The sequence below is a fragment of the Hyperolius riggenbachi genome, chromosome 1 (assembly GCF_040937935.1).
Source record: "Hyperolius riggenbachi isolate aHypRig1 chromosome 1, aHypRig1.pri, whole genome shotgun sequence".
NCBI classification, from domain to species: Eukaryota; Metazoa; Chordata; class Amphibia; order Anura; family Hyperoliidae; genus Hyperolius; species Hyperolius riggenbachi.
In genome coordinates, this window is record NC_090646.1 from 282,708,552 (window position 1) to 282,727,321 (window position 18,770).

Sequence of the window (18,770 nt, forward strand, 5' to 3'; positions counted from 1 at the left end):
CAGTACACACAATGCTATATATAGCGTGGCTGAGCGAGGTGCACAGTGGCAGTACACACAATGCTATATATAGCGTGGCTGAGCGAGGTGCACAGTGGCAGTACACACAATGCTATATATAGCGTGGCTGAGCGAGGTGCACAGTGGCAGTACACACAATGCTATATATAGCGTGGCTGAGCGAGGTGCACAGTGGCAGTACACACAATGCTATATTAGTCAGGCTAAGCCGTGTACACAGAGTGTCAGAAAACACAATGCTATATATATAGCGTGGCTGAGCGAGGTGAACAGTGGCAGTACACACAATGCTATATATAGCGTGGCTGAGCGAGGTGCACAGTGGCAGTACACACAATGCTATATATAGCGTGGCTGAGCGAGGTGCACAGTGGCAGTACACACAATGCTATATTAGTCAGGCTAAGCCGTGTACACAGAGTGTCAGAAAACACAATGCTATATATAGCGTGGCTGAGCGAGGTGCACAGTGGCAGTACACACAATGCTATATATAGCGTGGCTGAGCGAGGTGCACAGTGGCAGTACACACAATGCTATATATAGCGTGGCTGAGCGAGGTGCACAGTGGCAGTACACACAATGCTATATATAGCGTGGCTGAGCGAGGTGCACAGTGGCAGTACACACAATGCTATATATAGCGTGGCTGAGCGAGGTGCACAGTGGCAGTACACACAATGCTATATTAGTCAGGCTAAGCCGTGTACACAGAGTGTCAGAAAACACAATGCTATATATATAGCGTGGCTGAGCGAGGTGCACAGTGGCAGTACACACAATGCTATATATAGCGTGGCTGAGCGAGGTGCACAGTGGCAGTACACACAATGCTATATATAGCGTGGCTGAGCGAGGTGCACAGTGGCAGTACACACAATGCTATATATAGCGTGGCTGAGCGAGGTGCACAGTGGCAGTACACACAATGCTATATATAGCGTGGCTGAGCGAGGTGCACAGTGGCAGTACACACAATGCTATATATAGCGTGGCTGAGCGAGGTGCACAGTGGCAGTACACACAATGCTATATATAGCGTGGCTGAGCGAGGTGCACAGTGGCAGTACACACAATGCTATATATAGCGTGGCTGAGCGAGGTGCACAGTGGCAGTACACACAATGCTATATATAGCGTGGCTGAGCGAGGTGCACCGTGGCAGTACACACAATGCTATATTAGTCAGGCTAGCCTAAGCCGTGTACACAGAGTGTCAGAAAACACAATGCTATATATATAGCGTGGCTGAGCGAGGTACACAGTGGCAGTAAACAATGCTATATATAGTGTGGCTGAGCGAGCGGTGTACTACTGTTCCCAGCAGCGACACACAATGACTGGGGGGGACCCTGGCTAGCGTGGCTGGAGAGCGAACTACCCTGCCTGCCTACCCAAAGCTAAACCCACAGACAAATGGCGGAGATATGACGTGGTTCGGGTATTTATTTACCCGAACCACGTGACCGTTCGGCCAATCAGAGCGCGTTCGGGCCCGAACCACGTGACCCGTTCGGCCAATCACAGCGCTAGCCGAACGTTCGGGGAACGTTCGGCCATGCGCTCTTAGTTCGGCCATGTGGTCGAACGGTTTGGCCGAGCACCGTCAGGTGTTCGGCCGAACTCGAACATCACCCGAACAGGGTGATGTTCTGCAGAACCCGAACAGTGGCGAACACTGTTCGCTCAACACTAGCAGCGCCCCACGCTGGTGAGACAGCATGTTCTGTGAAATGCTATCCCAGTTGATGTATTGCAGCCAAGCACTGGTGCTCAAATCAAATATCCAGCACCCAAAGAAAAAAGCCAGTAGCTGCTAATTTGGATTAGGTGAATAGTGGTGTCCATATTAACAGGTATGCTATTTACCTTCTTCATCACCGCCATGAAGCTGAAGACCATGCAGGCCAGTACATGAGCACAGCTCAGAAGGACCACAAAAGGCCCTCTATTCACTCCAGAGTCTGCCATCAATTAGTCCAGTGATTTTAGAATTGTTGAACGAGTTTGTGGGGATGACTGCTATTAAAGAAAATGGAATAAGTTAAATGTGCGATTATATAATGTTTACTGTTTATTATAAGTGTACAAAAACTCACCTTGTAACAGCTCAGAGGGGCATTGGAAAAAACAACAGAAGCCCAAAACACCAGTTTGCTAATAGACAGAGAAGTCGCTTCAGAATCAGGTTCTAGAAAGAACAACCTGAGTACAACCAGGTTGAGTACTTGAAGGCTTATGACACAGTACCAAATACATGGATCTCTGAATGCAGGATGCTACACAACAAAACATGTTGACACACAATAATTCCATGCTGTGTTGCTGCAACTGCACATGGTTTCATTGTAGTGAGTGAATAAGGAAATAGAGCATGTGGATGCATGTTTCCATTTACATTCCTGGGCATCACACCTGCCCGATGGCCCCCAGCCAAGTTTCTGTACAAGGACATGGACATATTTACTTATATAGCTAAGCATGAGGTGGGTATAAGCCCCCTGCCTATAACATTGGATAAGGGTTCACTGCAAGGGGGGTGGGGAAGATTCTATTTGTGATATGGGCCAAATGTTATGGATCATATATTTTACCACATGTGCCAATCAAACCATGATGTAGGTTTTCCATATACTATGTTTATAGACATAGTATAATAAAATAGATTTATCTGAACAATCCAAGTGTCAGGGATGTCAAAGCAAAATGAATTCCTATCATTAAAGAGGATAGATAAGAAACCTTAAAACATAAAGAAAACCAGTTGCATGTGTTTCAATGTTCGTCATATAGAAAATCTTCTTCAGGCATGATACAGAATTGATAAGGTTCTGATCTAGATCTGTATCCTACCTGAAGAAGAACTGGGGATGAGCGAGTACACCCTTTCAAAAAGTGAGAGCATCCTGAGAGTGCAGGACGCTAGAGTGGGATATGCGGGAGTTAACTTACTTACATTTAAATAAGGTCTATGGTGCATTGCATCAGCTTACATTTTCACGTCAGAGTGCTCCATGGCATACTTTGTCAAATCAAGTCACTGGTAAAGTTGGGCAACCCATCAGTCCATGGGATTGTAATTTCATACATACTGTACTCTACTATCAGTGTTTTGATAGTCACCATGCCATTTAATCTGGTGACTGTCGTGACACTGTGTTGCTGCTGGGGCTCCTAAGGGATTTTTAAGAACTCTTTGAGAATACTGCTTCTTGAAGTGCTACTTTCACTGCTGACACTGTTGCTTCTGAAACAAACAGTAGAGGAGGAGACATACAAAAAGAACAGTTCCATCAGTTTTTGCAGCTGCAGAGCTCAGAAATGATGTAATTATTCTGAAGCACAGAGTCCAGAGGCGTAACAATAGACCCTGCAGGGGATGCCTCAGCCACAGGGGGCCCGTGGGGGGAAAGTTTGAGAGACTGGCAGCTAAGGGCATGGAGAAAAAAAACGTATTCTGCTCTCGCATCATTGTTATATTGACTGCATGTGTCCACCACACAGATAAGGACTCACACACACTTTGGAATTTGTACACTGTCCCTGCTCCCTGGGGTTTGCAAAAAAACATCTGTCTCACATTGCAGCAAAGTTCTGAAGACTTAATGTACAAGTTACAAACAAAAGAGTCACAGGGTGAAAAAAAAGTTCTACACTGTCCCTTATCAGCAATCATTCCAAAGAGATTCCTAGATTCTTATCACACATGACCTTATGGCCTCTGATTACTTTTACAACACAGCAGAGTGGGTAAGATTGATGTCTTGACTGTCCCTGCCTCATTGAGAGCTTGTCTTAAGCCGCATCTACACGCGTAGATGCGGCTGCGATGTTCCTTATCAATCGAGCCGCTGATGCGGCAGGGAATTGAGCATAAGATAAGCGGCGCGGCGACGAGCGGGAATCGAGCGGGTATTGATTCCGGCGGGGACGCGGCGGGGATGCGGCGGGGTCGCTGAAGAGGCGATCCGGCGGCTAATCGAGCCGCCGGATCGCCGCCTCATCTACACGTGTAGATGAGGCTTTATACTGAGTCCAAGATCCTGTAATAACAGTGGCAAAACATTCAGAACGTCACTGATTGATAAAGTTACAGTGAATATATCTTATGTTCAGCATGTCATTGTTGTTCCTCCATATAGCATGTGCTCTCATGTAGTCAGAGGTGTATCTGGAGCCTTGCACATAGAGCTCCTGCAATAGGCTCCATTGTCTTTCACCTCCCAGGGGGGATGATCAATTATCAAACTACCTCTCCCTCCCAGCCAGCCCAGCTGTCTGTACAAGTAGGAAGAGGCAGAGGACTGTGTCTGTGTCCAGTCCAGGTGTCCACCTCTCTGCTGACAGCTTCTGTGTCGCTCTGGCAACATCACTCACATAACCCTATTGATTGGCCATGGAGCCCTGAGTGCGTGCCGCTGGGGCTGATGGGGGTACGAGCAGAGCCGGATTTGTACTTTTTACCGCCCAAGGCCAACTATACCGTCTGTATGGTTGTTATCTCTGTGTGCCCCAATGAGAATTCTACTTACTTTCCATTCATTGGATGCCACAGACAATAACTATTTTAGTAATACGCATATAAATTATAAATTATGTTTTCCTTAAGAACTTTCATGTTATGTTTGCCATCTCATTAATGATGCACCCATTGTGTCACCATGAGTTAGGCTGATGTGTACCTGCAAGATAGAGCTTACAGGTCTTGCAGGGTTGACACAAGTACAGGACAGAGAGTTCAAAGGCTAAAGCTGTCTTAGTAGATAGGGATGGCTGCATAGAACAGTTTCACTGCCCCTCACTCAGCCGCCCCTAAATTTCTGGTGCCCTAGGCCATTGCCTATGTGGCCTTGCCAGAAATCCGGCCCTGGGTACGAGAGGAGAGCAGTGTATGTGTGTAGCTGGAGCTGCTGCACAGGACACACATGGAGCAGACGTGAGTGGGGTCTCTATGCTGAGGGCGGCAGGAAGAGACAGGGATCATCACACTGGTCTGTGTGTCCTTATCAGGATGATCTCCTGCGGTGATAAAAGCAAAGGACATGTGATTCTTCTGACCTGCAGCTGTGTGCTATAAACTTTCTGAGAGCTGCTATATAGGCATTGTAAGGTGTGTACAGCCTAAGCTGCCCATACATTGCTCTCAGCAGGCTCACAGACAGTACATACCTGCCTAGGCTGCCCATACATTGCTTTCAGCAGGCTCACAGTACATAGCTGCCTAAGCTGCCCATATATTGCTCTCAGCAGGCTCCCAGTACATAGCTGCTAGTGAGAAGATTCAGGCTGCATTTCCACTTGTGCGGTGCGAATCACCGCGGTAAAAAATCGCATGCGGATGCGAATTTCGCATGCGGGTCTATGCGAATTTTCATGCGAATTCGCATGAAAATTTGCATACCCAAACCTCATGCGAATTTCCTATTAAATACATTGCTTGCGATTCGCATAGCGGTATGCGATATGCGAATTCTGATGGCTCTGCCATGCAAATTTTTTCTGCACAGAAAAACGCAAAGGAATCCTGACAAGTAGAAACAGTCCCATTCACTTGTATTGCTATGCGAATTTGCATGCAAAAATGCATGCGAATTCGCGATAGTGGAAATTGGCCCTCACAGGTCCTTGACTTTTATCAGACCTGCTGTAGGAGATCATCCTGATAAGAGCAGAGCACTGACCAGCAATGAGTAGATGCTGGGTAGGGGGAGGGAGGAAAGTGAACATTTAGTCAGCTCACTGTCTCAAAACTAAATACGGTACTCATTGCTGGCACAACATGTAAGAAGATGGATCCAGCAACGATGAGCGTTCTCCGATCCATCTTCCGGTGAGCGACGTCACACATTTTTACACGATGGGTGCAAAATAGAAGTTGAGCGTTTGCCGTACTTTGCATTCAGTTGTCGAGCGTCTTAAAGATCCTATTCTCTGGGCAAGGGCGTAGGGTCCGTGGTCGCAGCGGTCGCCTTGGCAACCGGGCCCGGCTCCTGAGGAGGCGGGGGAGGGGCCCGGGGGGCCCATCTCCGTTTGGAGGGCCATGCGCCCGTTCGCGCTGGTAGGAGGGAGCCGCAGCCGCGGGGAGGGCAGCCCGACCTCTCCCTCCCTTCCTCTCCCCGGGGCCCCCCCTCAGATGCAGAGTAAGCAGCTAACGGAAGCGCTATAGGCAGAACTCACCTCCCTGTGTTCCACTCGCCGCTGATCTCCTCTCTGGCTGGCTCTGCATAGATGTTGTTACACACGCAGCTTCCGGCTAAACAGGAAGCTGCGTGTGTAAGCATCTATGCAGAGCCAGCCAGAGAGGAGATCAGCGGCGATTGGAACCAGGGACGGAGGTGAGTTCTGCCTATAGCGCTTCCGTTAGCCGCTTACTCTGCATCTGAGGGGGGGCCCCGGGGAGAGGAAGGGAGGGAGAGGTCGGGCTGCCCTCCCCGCGGCTGCGGCCCCCCCCTCCATTATGGGGACGGGCAGCTACCTAATCTAACCTATACTGGGGGGCAGCTACCTAATCTATCCTGGGGGCAGCTACCTAATCTATCCTGGGGGGCACCTACCTAATCTAACCTAATCCTGGGGGGCAGCTACCTAATCTAACCTATACTGGGGGGCACCTACCTAATCTATCCTGGGGGGCAGCTACCTAATCTATTCTGGGGGGCAGCTACCTAATCTAACCTATACTGGGAGGCACCTACCTAATCTATCCTGGGGGCAGCTACCTAATCTATCCTGGGGGGCACCTACCTAATCTAACCTAATCCTGGGGGGCAGCTACCTAATCTAACCTATACTGGGGGGCACCTACCTAATCTATCCTGGGGGGCAGCTACCTAATCTATTCTGGGGGCAGCTACCTAATCTAACCTATACTGGGAGGCACCTACCTAATCTATCCTGGGGGCAGCTACCTAATCTATCCTGGGGGGCAGCTACCTAATCTAACCTAATCCTGGGGGGCAGCTACCTAATCTATCCTGGGGGGCAGCTACCTAATCTAACCTAATCCTGGGGGGCAGCTACCTAATCTATCCTGGGGGGCACCTACCTATTCTAACCTAATCCTGGGGGGCAGCTATCTAATCTATCCTGGGGGGCAGCTACCTAATCTATCCTGGGGGGCAGCTACCTAATCTATCCTGGGGGGAAGCTACCTAACCTATCCTGGGGGGCAGCTACCTCATCTAACCTATACTGGGGGGCACCTACCTAATCTATCCTGGGGGCAGCTACCTAATCTATCCTGGGGGGCAGCTACCTAATCTAACCTATACTGGGGGGCAGCTACCTAATCTAACCTATACTAGGGGGCACCGACCTAATCTAATTTATACTGGGGGCACCTACCTATCTAACCTATACTGGGGGCACTTACTTATCTAACCTGTATTGGGGGCACCTAGCTAGCCTATACAGGTGGCAACTAAACTGGCTACCTATATTGGAGGCACCTACCTAACTAACCTATACTGGGGGCACCTACCTATCTAACCTATGCTGGGGGCAACTATTCTGGCTACCTATATTAGAGGCACCCACCTAGCTAACCTGTACTGGGGGCACCTATCTATCTAACTTATACCGGCGGCGCCTGCCTATCTCACCTATACCGGGGGCAACTATACTGGCTTACCTATGCCTGACTACCTATACTGGGGGTACCTATAGCTGGCTATAGGGATTTTGATATGTGTGTGCATCCGTCGGGTGTTGTCGGGGGAGGGGGGGCTGTTGTTGCCGGGGGGGGGGGGCCCACATCCAGATTCCGCATCGGGGCAGAGAGGTTTGTAGCTACGCCACTGTCTCTGGGAATGGGGGGGGGGCAGGGATAAAACTTCAGTGTTTGCCATAGGCACTATTTTGCCCAGATACGCCACTGCATGTAGTAAAAACATACGGCTGTGTATGTATGTATGTATGTATGTACTGGGAATAGAGCTGCGACAAGGGACTTGTCAGCTGCAAGGGGCTGGGAGGAAGCCCCGGGAAAGTAGATCTGGGGGGAGCATAGATTGCCTGACATCTCCTTTAAGTCTAATTGTTTTTATCTGCATGGGGAAAACACATTGGTCCTCAGTTTTCCTGTGCAGAAAGCGAGGGAGGTAGGGGTGGGGGGGCCTCATCCAAAGTTTCGTGGGGGGGGCCCATTTAAAGTTTCGCAAGGGGGCCCAGTGATGTCTAGTTACGCCCCTGACAGAGTCAACTAGGTAACATAAGAAAGGGCTCCTAATAATAATGATATTGTTTGTATTGTATGTACTAATACCTCTTTAGTATTTTAACAAAGTGAATTTTCAAAAAAAGAGGTCCTTTTATATTTTGATGGAAGGATGTGTATTGAAGGCACAGGCTATTGTGGCTCTTCCCCGCCAGGCAAATAAGGTTCAGGAAAGCTTGTTGCTCAGACACTGATGTCCTATTAATGTCAAACTATTTACATTTTAGCACCAAGGGTATAATTATTGGTAAGCAACTGCTTCTCTCCTTTGCCTACCCCTGGGAAAACTGAGAGGCCCAAGAAATATCCCCACGCCTTTTAGGCAGTATATGCTAGTGGTGGCAGATTAGAATAACTTTTAGCATCAGTCATAATCATCCAGAGTCTTCACAAAAAAAAACCACACAAAACAAAAACATTTTGCCCATTTTGGCATCAACCACTTTTCTACATTACAAAGTTTTGAGCCAAAAGTTTAGACTCATAGGGCTTGATTCACTCAGACAAATTGCATGCCTTATCAGAGTTAACATGCATTATCAGAGTTAACACACCTTATGAGAGTTAACACACCTTATCTAAGTTAACACACCTTATCAGAGTAGCACAGTGAACGCTACACACCTATGCCTGCTAATTTAAATGACAAGAGCTCCACTTGTCCTGCCGTGAGCCCCTGCGGGTCCAATCACTTTAAAGGGAAGGTCCAAGCAAAAAAAAAAAATGAGTTTCACTTACCTGGGGCTTCTACCAGCCCCATGTAGCCATCCTGTGCCCTCATAGTCACTCACTGCTGCTCCAGTCCCCCGCTGGCAGCTTTCTGACCTCGGAGGTCAGGGCCGCATTGCATACATTTTTACGCATTCCAGCTAGTGCAGGAACAAAAATGTATGCGTTGCACCACTAACGCGTAAAAATGTATATGTTAATGTTCCTGCACTAGCGGGAATGCGTAAAAATGTACGCAATGCGGCCCTGACCTCCGAGGTCAGAAAGCTGCCAGCGGGGGACTGGAGCAGCAGTGAGTGACTATGAGGGCACAGGATGGCTACATGGGGCTGGTAGAAGCCCCAGGTAAGTTAAACTCATTTTTTTTTTTTGCTTGGACCTTCCCTTTAAAGGACATTATCCCCACAGGTGTGTTAACTCTGATAAGGTGCGTTAACTCTCATAAGGGGTATTATCTCTGATAAAGCATGCTATTTGTCTTAGTGAATCAAGCCCATAGACTTCTTACAGAAAATTTGTTTATACTGTCAGTATTTCCATCTTAAAGGGAACCAGAGAGGTTGGGGGGAAGCTTTAATACATACCTGGGGCTTCCTCCAGCCCCATAGGCACGGATCGCTCCCACGCCGCCGTCCTCTGCTGCCTGGATCCGCCGGTACCGGGTCCCGTCATTGCCGCTAGTCGGCCAGTCGGCCGGCGGACGCGGCCGATTCGCCGCATCACACGGAGCTCCTTCTATACAAGTACGCATGTGGCTGCCTGCTGTGCAGCCGCATGCGTACATGTATGGAGGGAGCCCCTGTGATGCGGACAATTGGCCGCGTCCGCCGGAAGTGACGGGCCCGGTAACGGCGGTTCCAGGAAGCGGAGGATGGCGGCGTGGGAGCGATCCAGGCTTATGGGGCTGGAAGAAGCCCCCGGTATGTATAAAAGCTTGTTCTTTTTTTTTCAGCCCGTTCCTCTCTGGTTCCCTTTAACATTCAACATCCCACACAATCTGAAATGTATTAGAACTCAACACCTTTAGACTAATTGACATAGAAAAATCCAGCAAAGAGGAGACAAGCAGGGAATGCAAACACATGATCAGAGAAGCTTCAAAAGGTTTAGGCTATCCAAAATGAGTCTCAAGGAACACAGTGATGCAGTTACACCTATTGAGTAAAGTAAGTGACAACTTTTCACACTTAGAGCTTGATTCACTAAACCGTAATAACTGATATCACGGTCGCGCTAGCGTTTTGAGCAATATTATAATGTGCGCAACGTTTTCACGCGCAATCACAAATTTTCGCACGCAAATGCGAATCTCCGTAATTTCCGACTGCACGCAAAATGTGGCCATTTTGTGCAAAAATTCACAATTGCACGCAAAAAACATTATGCACTAGCGCTACTGAATCAAGCCCTTAGTCTTATAAACATGGATATTGCATCTGCCTTAATCAAGGCTGAATGTTTTGATCGTTCAAAAAAGTGACTAAATTATCTATTCATATACATTCTGGGTATTTCTTCACCTCATATGAACCAAGATAGTGGCTTAAAATAGCTGTGATGGTCAAGTCGTAGAGAGATTTTATCCCCTCAAGTTAGAAGATATTCCTTTTACTCTCAAGCCCAAAAAGCATACTCTAGAATAGATGCTATCCTGAGCCATTGCATGGACGTCCATTGGCTCTCTCAGCACTCCTCTCAATCCCTGAATAAAATATTCCAAATAAGAAGCCATAATGGAGTAGTCACATCTGATCCCATCCAAATGTACAGAGAATTCTCTGACTACTACTAATCACTCTACAGAAGCACCCAAGATTCCTCCAATCGGCCCCAAATCGATTCCTTCCTCCAACCCCTCGCTACCCCCTACCTTCGCCCAGATAAAGCATCTGTTCTTAATCTCCTGCTTACTCAATTGGAAATAAATACATCCATTAAAAAACCTCAAAAATGGTAAAACCCCAGGACCGGATGGTCTCCCAGCTTTATATTTTAAAAACTTCTGCAAAACCCTTTCTCCCTATCTAATTAGACTTTATAACTCCATCCTTAACGGTAAGACCCTCGCTCCTGATTTCGTCCAATCTGTCATAGCAGTAATCCTGAAACCTAACAGAGATCACCTTGATGTGAAAAACATCAGGCCAATATCACTATTGAATATAGATTACAAGATCTTTACATCCATCTTGGTTTCCAGACTGAATAAGGTTCTTGGCCTACTTTTATACAGAGATCAAGTTGGTTTCATTCCCTACCGCCAGGCACCTGACAATGTCCAGAAAGTAATAAATCTCCTGCACATAGTCAATAAAAATAAGGTCCCTATGATCCTAGTATCATTAGACATGGAAAAGGCCTTCGATACCATCAATTGGCCATACATGTTAGCTGCATTGAAGAAAGCTGGAATTGGAGGGGGTTGTCTCTAAGCAACCCAGTGCCTTTATTCAGCCCTTGCAGCCAGCCAGCCACCATAAAAGTTCCTACACCTACACAACTACTAGGTAGGGGTACTAGACAGTGCTTCCCTCTATCCATTTTTTCCTTACCAATAGAACCTCTTGCTGGTAGGATCCACATTACCATTGACATTGCAGGTCTCTGTGTTGGGGAAAAAGAATATAAGGCAAACTTTTTTACGGATGATATTCTTCTGATGCTCCCATCCCTGCATGCATCAATCCATAGCCCCCTAAGTTTAGTCCACCAGTTTGGAAGGGTTTCTGGCCTTCACTTGAACATTAACAAAACAGAAGTTTTCTTTTCAAATCTCTTTACTATCCTGACAGCTTGTACTGACTGGGCCATAACTGACATGGCTGCATTGACAGGGCTGCACGAACGGGGCTGTACAGACAAGGCCCAGACTGGCAGACAGGGCAGATGGGTAGTGACCGGGACAGACAGGTGACCAACAGGACTGACAGGGAGTGGGAAGGGCAGGCAGAGAGGAGCCAGGAAAATTAACCCAGGACAGACAGATAGACTAGGCATAGACAGGACTGGCAGGGATAACAGAAAGGCAGGTAAGCAATATATAAGGGACTGGCAGGCAAGGGTTTGGACTGGCAACAGGCAGGCAGGCAACTAAGGCTACCAACACAGGCTAGGTAAGAGACAAAGATCGGAAGATCAGGTGGGAGACAGCGCTGGACTAGTGAGAGTACAGGGTTTAAATACCCTGACTCTCGTGCCAGCACTGTAGCCATGCCCCCCACCACCGGGTCACTGGGAGCACGGAGCAAGCACATGCGCACTAGAGAGCGGGGGATGTCGAACCTGGTAGTCCACCGTGTCGGCGTACCTGTGCAATTGAGAAGTTGCCGCTGGACTGGGGTGTGCGGTAACTAGCAAGCAATGTTAGACAATTCCTGTAGAAAACTATAAAATGTCATTCCTGACTCATGAACAGAAACACAAAAACTCAAACATAAGGGGAACTCTAGAGCAAGTCTTTGAAGGCTAACTTTTATGCAAATGACAAATCCATCACTCTCACCAGGATATAATTTAAAACAAAAAATAAAAGTAAATATAGGTAAATATAAACATTTGTGTTTGTATATGCACATTTCATTGCCTTTTATTCAGCAGGTATCAGCGGAGGGCAGATTTAAGCGTTAGGCATTGTGGGTGGGGGATCTTAGGTTTAGGCATCATGGGAGAGGTAGAGGTAGGAATTGGAGGGGGGTAGTTAGGTTTAGGCATTGGAGTTAGGGTTAGGCATCAGAGGGTGTGGTAAGGTTTAAGTATTGGAGAGGGGTGGTTAGGTTAGGGCATTAGTAGAGGGAGGGCTCTGTGTGAGCATGAAGTTAGGTTAGGCTATAGTAAAATATCAATAAAAAATAATATTTTACTATCAGAAAACTCACTGGTCCCTAGTAGATTCCCGACACCCAAATTCTTGTGGTGGCCATTTTACATGTACACAGGATTTTCACATTTTAGTGATAAGTGAATCTGTAACCTGCATTTCATTTCATTGATTCAGAGCCAAAAATATTGGAGTCAGCTCAAAGACTTTGTTTCTAGGAAGATCCCCGTTAACATTAAAGAGGAACTTCAGCCTAAACAAACATACTGTCATTAAGTTACATTAGTTATGTTAATTAAAATAGATAGGTAATGTAATCTCTTACCCACCCTGTTTTAAAAGAACAGGCAAATGTTTGTGATTTCATGAGGGCAGCTACTGTATTTCGCGCCATATAAGATGCTCCGGAATATAAGACGCACCCAGGTTTAGAGGGCAAAATCCAGGGAAAAAAATAAATAAACTAAACCTGGTGCGTCCATATTTCAGGAGCGTCTTGTACATGACCTCCCCCAAATGGTGTCCTCCTGTGTCCTGCTGTCTGCCCCCAGTGTGCTGCTGTCTGCCCCCAGTGTCCTGCTGTCTGCCCCCAGTGTGCTGCTGTCTGCCCCCAGTGTGCTGCTGTCTGCCCCCATGTGTCCTGCTGTCTGCCCCCAGTGTGCTGCTGTCTGCCCCCATGTGTCCTGCTGTCTGCCCCCAGTGTGCTGCTGTCTGCCCCCATGTGTCCTGCTGTCTGCCCCCAGTGTGCTGCTGTCTGCCCCCAGTGTGCTGCTGTCTGCCCCCAGTGTGCTGCTGTCTGCCCCCAGTGTGCTGCTGTCTGCCCCCATGTGTCCTGCTGTCTGCCCCCATGTGTCCTGCTGTCTGCCCCCAGTGTGCTGCTGTCTGCCCCCATGTGCCTGCTGTCTGCACATTGCTGTCTGCCCCCATGTGTCCTGCTGTCTGCCGGGTCCCCCCTGTGTTTGCTCGCCGGGTCCCCCCTGTGTGTGCTCGCCGGGTCCCCCTGTGTGTGCTCGCCGGGTCCCGCCTGCTTGCCCCCCTCCTCGTGTCCCCCCGTGTGTGTGCTCGCCGGGCCCCCCTCTAATTGAGAAGCGGCAGCTGCTTACCTCCTCCATCTTGCCCGCGGCGATTGAAAACATCCGGCTTCTGTGGGCGGCTTCCTCTAGTGCCGGCTTGTAATGACGTGTCATCGATGACGCGTCATTACAAGCCGGCACTAGAGGAAGCCGCCCACAGAAGCCGGATGTCTTCAATCGCCGCGGGCAAGATGGAGGAGGTAAGAGCTGCCGCTTCTCAATCACAGGGGGGCCCGGGCACACACACGGGGGACACGAGGAGGGGGGCAAGCAGGCGGGAAGGAGGAGACGGCCACAGCAGGACGCACAGGCAGGGAATCCCCGACGGCGGGTTGCGGATCGTATCGGCGGGTGTTCGTAAGTCGGGGATTCCCTGCCTTTGCCGTATAAGATGCAGGGACTTTTTCTTCCCGTTTTTTGGGGAGAAAAAGTGCGTTTTATACGGCGAAAAGTACGGTATTTTTGGTTGAAAGAAGGTGACGGGGAGCCTGAGACACAGTTCCAACTGTCCTGTGCCCTGATTACCCCTCCCAGTTGCTAGGCAACGTGAATAACAACATAGGAAATCCCACCATGCTTTGCACAACATCAGGGGAAAAAAGCCTGGGCAGTTTTCTTTGATGGGCAGGGCTTAGCTAAAAATGCAGCTAAAAATGAGACTTCTACAAGAAAAACGAAGTTCTGATGCTGTGAAACTGTTAAAGAAACACCAACGCTTTTCAGTTCTGCTGAGTAGATTTTTAGACTGGAGGTTCACTTTAAGGAAAAAAACAGCATTCCCATGGAAAGTTTTCTGCACTTTCTATTATACTTTGATCTCTTCCTTTGAATTGTTCTTTGTAATTCCTACTCAGTGCCCTTTTTACTACTCCAGTAATTATTAAGTAGTATAACAGACTGAATATGAGACTCATGACTGCTGCAGTCGCATAATTCAGAGATTCCAGTTTTATTATTGAATACACTATGCACAGGATATATAGATTCACCAATGTGACAGCTGCATGCAACATATTTGTCTCAATCTCTGTGTACCAAAAATAAACACTTTTATATCGATCTGTGAAATCATAATTCAGCATGCGCCTAATCCTTGTCAAATCATGTGAATATCAGACAAATCACCCTTGTGTGCCAGTGAACAAATGATCCACTTATGACAATGCTTGTCATGTGTTTGTTTCCGCTATTAAATATGAGATCCCTTGGAACAAGTACTTAACAATTAGACAGCATATGTTCACGATAACATTTCATATTTTCTGTTAGAGAATCCTGGATTGTTGCCAGTGTTCACTCTGAATAAATTTACTCCTACTTGTTCCTTTTTTTAAGCCACCGTCACTTGTCTACTAAGAATCTATTAACCCTTTGCACTCTCGCATGCAAATGTTCAAACAAATGCATTCACAGATTCACTCATCCAGGCACAACTGTTATCCCTACAGCTAAGTTAAAAGCCGGGGTTTTAGTTCACAGAAGAATGCATTCTTATGCTTAGTCACCTATACTGCGCAGAAGTAGCCAGGTAAACATAGGTGTCCTAACTCTGGCCCTGTAACATGCATAGTGCAGACATGCAAACACATTCATTGCATCAAACCTATCAATGGATCAGGAGCACACATCCTGACGTCCTCTCCTGGGACAGACAGTGCATCTTACCAATCGCACAAGAGAGCTAACGTTATGTGTCCATGTGCACCATGCGCATACACCAGCACAAGCTGTGTGCATGCTGACAAACACATACAGGGGAAGGAGGGAGTGCACTGGATTACACCCTAGCCACAGGGGTCAGTAACAAGAAAAAAAGGGTTTAATTCAGTGCACTCCCTCCATGGTGTACATGGACACATAACGTTAGCTCCCTTGTGCGATTGGTAAGATGCACTGTCTGTCCCAGGAGAGGACGTCAGGATGTGTGCTCCTGATCCATTGATAGGTTTGATGCCATGAATGTGTTTGCATGTCTGCACTATGCATGTTACAGGGCCAGAGTTAGGACACCTGTGTTTACCTGGGTACTTCTGCGCAGTATAGGTGACTAAGCATAAGAACGCATTCTTCTGTGAACTAAAACCCTGGCTTTTAACTTAGCTGTAGGGATAACAGTTGTGCCTGGATGAGTGAATCTGTGAATGCATTTGTTTGAACATTTGCATGCGAGAGTGCGAAGGGTCAATAGATTTTTGCTGTTTTCTAGCCACACCCCCTTCAGCACCTCCCTTTCCTTAACCACTTAAAGAGACTCTGTAACGTCAAAAAGATCCCCTGGGGGGTACTCACCTCGGGTGGGGGAAGCCTCCGGATCCTAATGAGGCTTCCCACGCCGTCCTCTGTCCCACGGGAGTCTTGCTGCAGCCCTCCGAACAGCCGGCGACAGAGCCGACTGTCAGTTCAATATTTACCTTTGCAGGCTCCAGCAGGGGCGCTGTGGCTGCTCTCGGCTCCGAACTACACGAAAACACCCGATCTCAGTCGGGTCCGCTCTACTGCGCAGGCGCTGGAAACTTGCGCCTGCGCAGTAGAGCAGACCCGACGGCGATTGGGTATTTCCGTGTAGTTCGGAGCCGACAGCCGTCAGAGCGCCTGCGCAGGAGCCAGGAAGGTAAATATTGACGTCATTATTCTTGGAGGGCTGCAGCGAGACCCCTGAGGGACGGAGGACGGCGTGGGAAGCCTCATTAGGATCCGAAGGCTTCCCCCACCTGAGGTGAGTACCCCCCAGGGGATCTTTTTACAGATCCTCTTTAAGCTCTCAGTCGTTTTCACTTTATGCATCCGAGCAATGTTCACCTCAGAATCAGAATCAGAATCAGAATCATTTTTATTCGCCAAGTACAACAGGAGTCATACTCAGAATTATTTGTGGTACACATGGCATAGGCAAACTACATAAGACAGGCGAAACAGAAGCGCAAGACAGACATTTACAGGTGTGCTGTGGTACATATAACAATTACATTTCCAGGAGGTCATTGTGGCCTACAAAAAACAGAAATTTAAGGACCGTTCAGATTCCGCCCAAGGTGGTAGCGGCTGGGAGATTATGCTCAGCTAAAAGGGAGTCCCCCACTAGTTTAGATGAAGAACTGCTTGTGGGAAGAAGGAGTTTCTGCGCCTGGTGGTTTTGGATGGGATCGTTCTATAGCGGCGACCAGACGGGAGAAGCTCAAAGTACCTGCTGCCAGGGTGGGAGGGGTCGCGAGAGATCCTAGTGGCCCTCGACTTCATCCTAGCAGAGTGAAGGAGATCAAGAGGTGGCAGTGGAGATCCGATGATCTTCTCTGCATCATTTATGACCCTCTGCAGTTTATACCTGTCGCAGGCCGTCGCACCAGCATACCAGACAATGACTGAGGAGCAGAGGATTGATTCAATGGTTGCGGTGTAGAAGCTGGTCAGCAGCTCCTGCGGCATGCCACATTTTTTGAGTTGGCGCAGGAAGAACAGTCTCTGCTGCGATTTCTTCTGAATTTTGGTAGTGTTCTGCCCCCATTTCAGGTCATTTGTGAGGGTCGTACCAAGGAACCGAACAGATGGTACGCTAGAGACCTCGGAATCACCTATAAGGACTGGTGGGAGAGGAGGGGGGTGCCTCCTGAAGTCCACAATCAGTTCAACTGTCTTTGCAGCGTTAAGTACTAAGTTGTTATCCTTGCACCAGTTGCAGATTCTCTCCACTTCGCTGCGGTACTCTTGCTCTCCATTGCTGCCGATTAGACCAATGATGGTGGTGTCATCTGCAAATTTGATGACCTTCACAGAGTCCGCAGTTGAGGTGCAGTTGTTGGTGTATAAGGAGAAGAGGAGTGGGGACAGTACACATCCTTGCGGGGCTCCAGTGTTGGTGGTTCTCACGCTGGAGGAGCAGTTGCCCAGCTTGACCTGTTGCGTTCTTTCCGACAGGAAGTCCTTGACCCATCCACTGAGAGTGGGTTCGACTCCGAGCTGCGCCAGGTTGTCAAGCAGAATGTTGGGGCAGATCGTGTTGAATGCTGAGCTAAAGTCCAAGAACAGGATCCTAGCGTAGGAGCCGGGACTGTCCAGGTGCTCTGTGATGTATGCTAGGCTACCATTTATAGCATCCTCAACAGACCTGTTTGCCCTATATGCGAATTGGTGTGGGTCAAGGAGGGCGTTTGTGGAGCTCTTAAGGTTGGCAAGGACCAGTCTCTCCAGGATCTTAATGATGTTTGAGGTTAGGGCCACCGGCCTGAAGTTGTTGAGATCCGTGCTGCCTGATTTTTTGGGAACCGGTATAATTGTAGACCTCTTGAAGCAGGAGGGGACTACGCCTTCTGATAGTGACCTCCTGAATAAGGAGGTGAGCACAGGGAATAGCTGGTCCGCACAGGTTCTTAGGCAGATCGATGACACGCCGTCAGGGCCTGAGGCCTTCCTGGGGTTCAGCTTGCGGAGGTGCCGGAGGACTTCTGCTTCCTGTACTAGAACTGGAGGCATGGCGTCATGTCCCCCTAAGGAGGAGGGCTCCTTTCCCATGGTTACCGGGGCCTCGGGCTGCTTGGACTGATGTTCGAATCTGCAGTAGAACTCGTTGAGCTCCTCGGCCAGTTGGAGGCTGGGGGTCACGGGTTGTGGGGCAGGTTTGAAGTTTGTGGCTGCTCTAAGACCTTTCCATACCTCCCGTGTGTTTTTGGACTGGAGGCAGAGTCCCAGCTTGTCAGAGTAGGCCCTCTTTGCGGCACGCAGTTCACGTTTCAGGGCATTTTTGGCATCTCTAAACTTCTCTGGGGAGCCGGACTTGTGGGCTTCCTCCTTGAGTTTTCGGAGCCGGCGCAGCTTGTCGTTGTACCAAGGCTTATTGTTGGGGAACACTTTGAAGGTCTTGGATGGGATGCATGCTTCTTCGCAGAAGCTGATGTAAGAGGTGACATTCTCTGCCCATTCA

At 48.4% G+C, this 18,770-nt stretch overlaps 1 long non-coding RNA gene across 3 annotated transcripts in view; it reads right to left on the reverse strand.

Annotated features, from left to right (window-relative positions):
- Nucleotides 1–18,770, reverse strand: part of LOC137507193 (uncharacterized) — a 145,751-nt gene that overhangs the window by 43,188 nt on the left and 83,793 nt on the right. For 2 of the 3 annotated variants that reach the window (XR_011020471.1, XR_011020472.1), the window contains one exon: nucleotides 1,891–2,043. The exons of the other annotated variant lie outside the window; for it this stretch is intronic. This is a non-coding gene — a long non-coding RNA (uncharacterized lncRNA). The remainder of the gene's footprint in view (nucleotides 1–1,890; nucleotides 2,044–18,770) is intronic. 3 annotated transcript variants of the gene reach the window in all.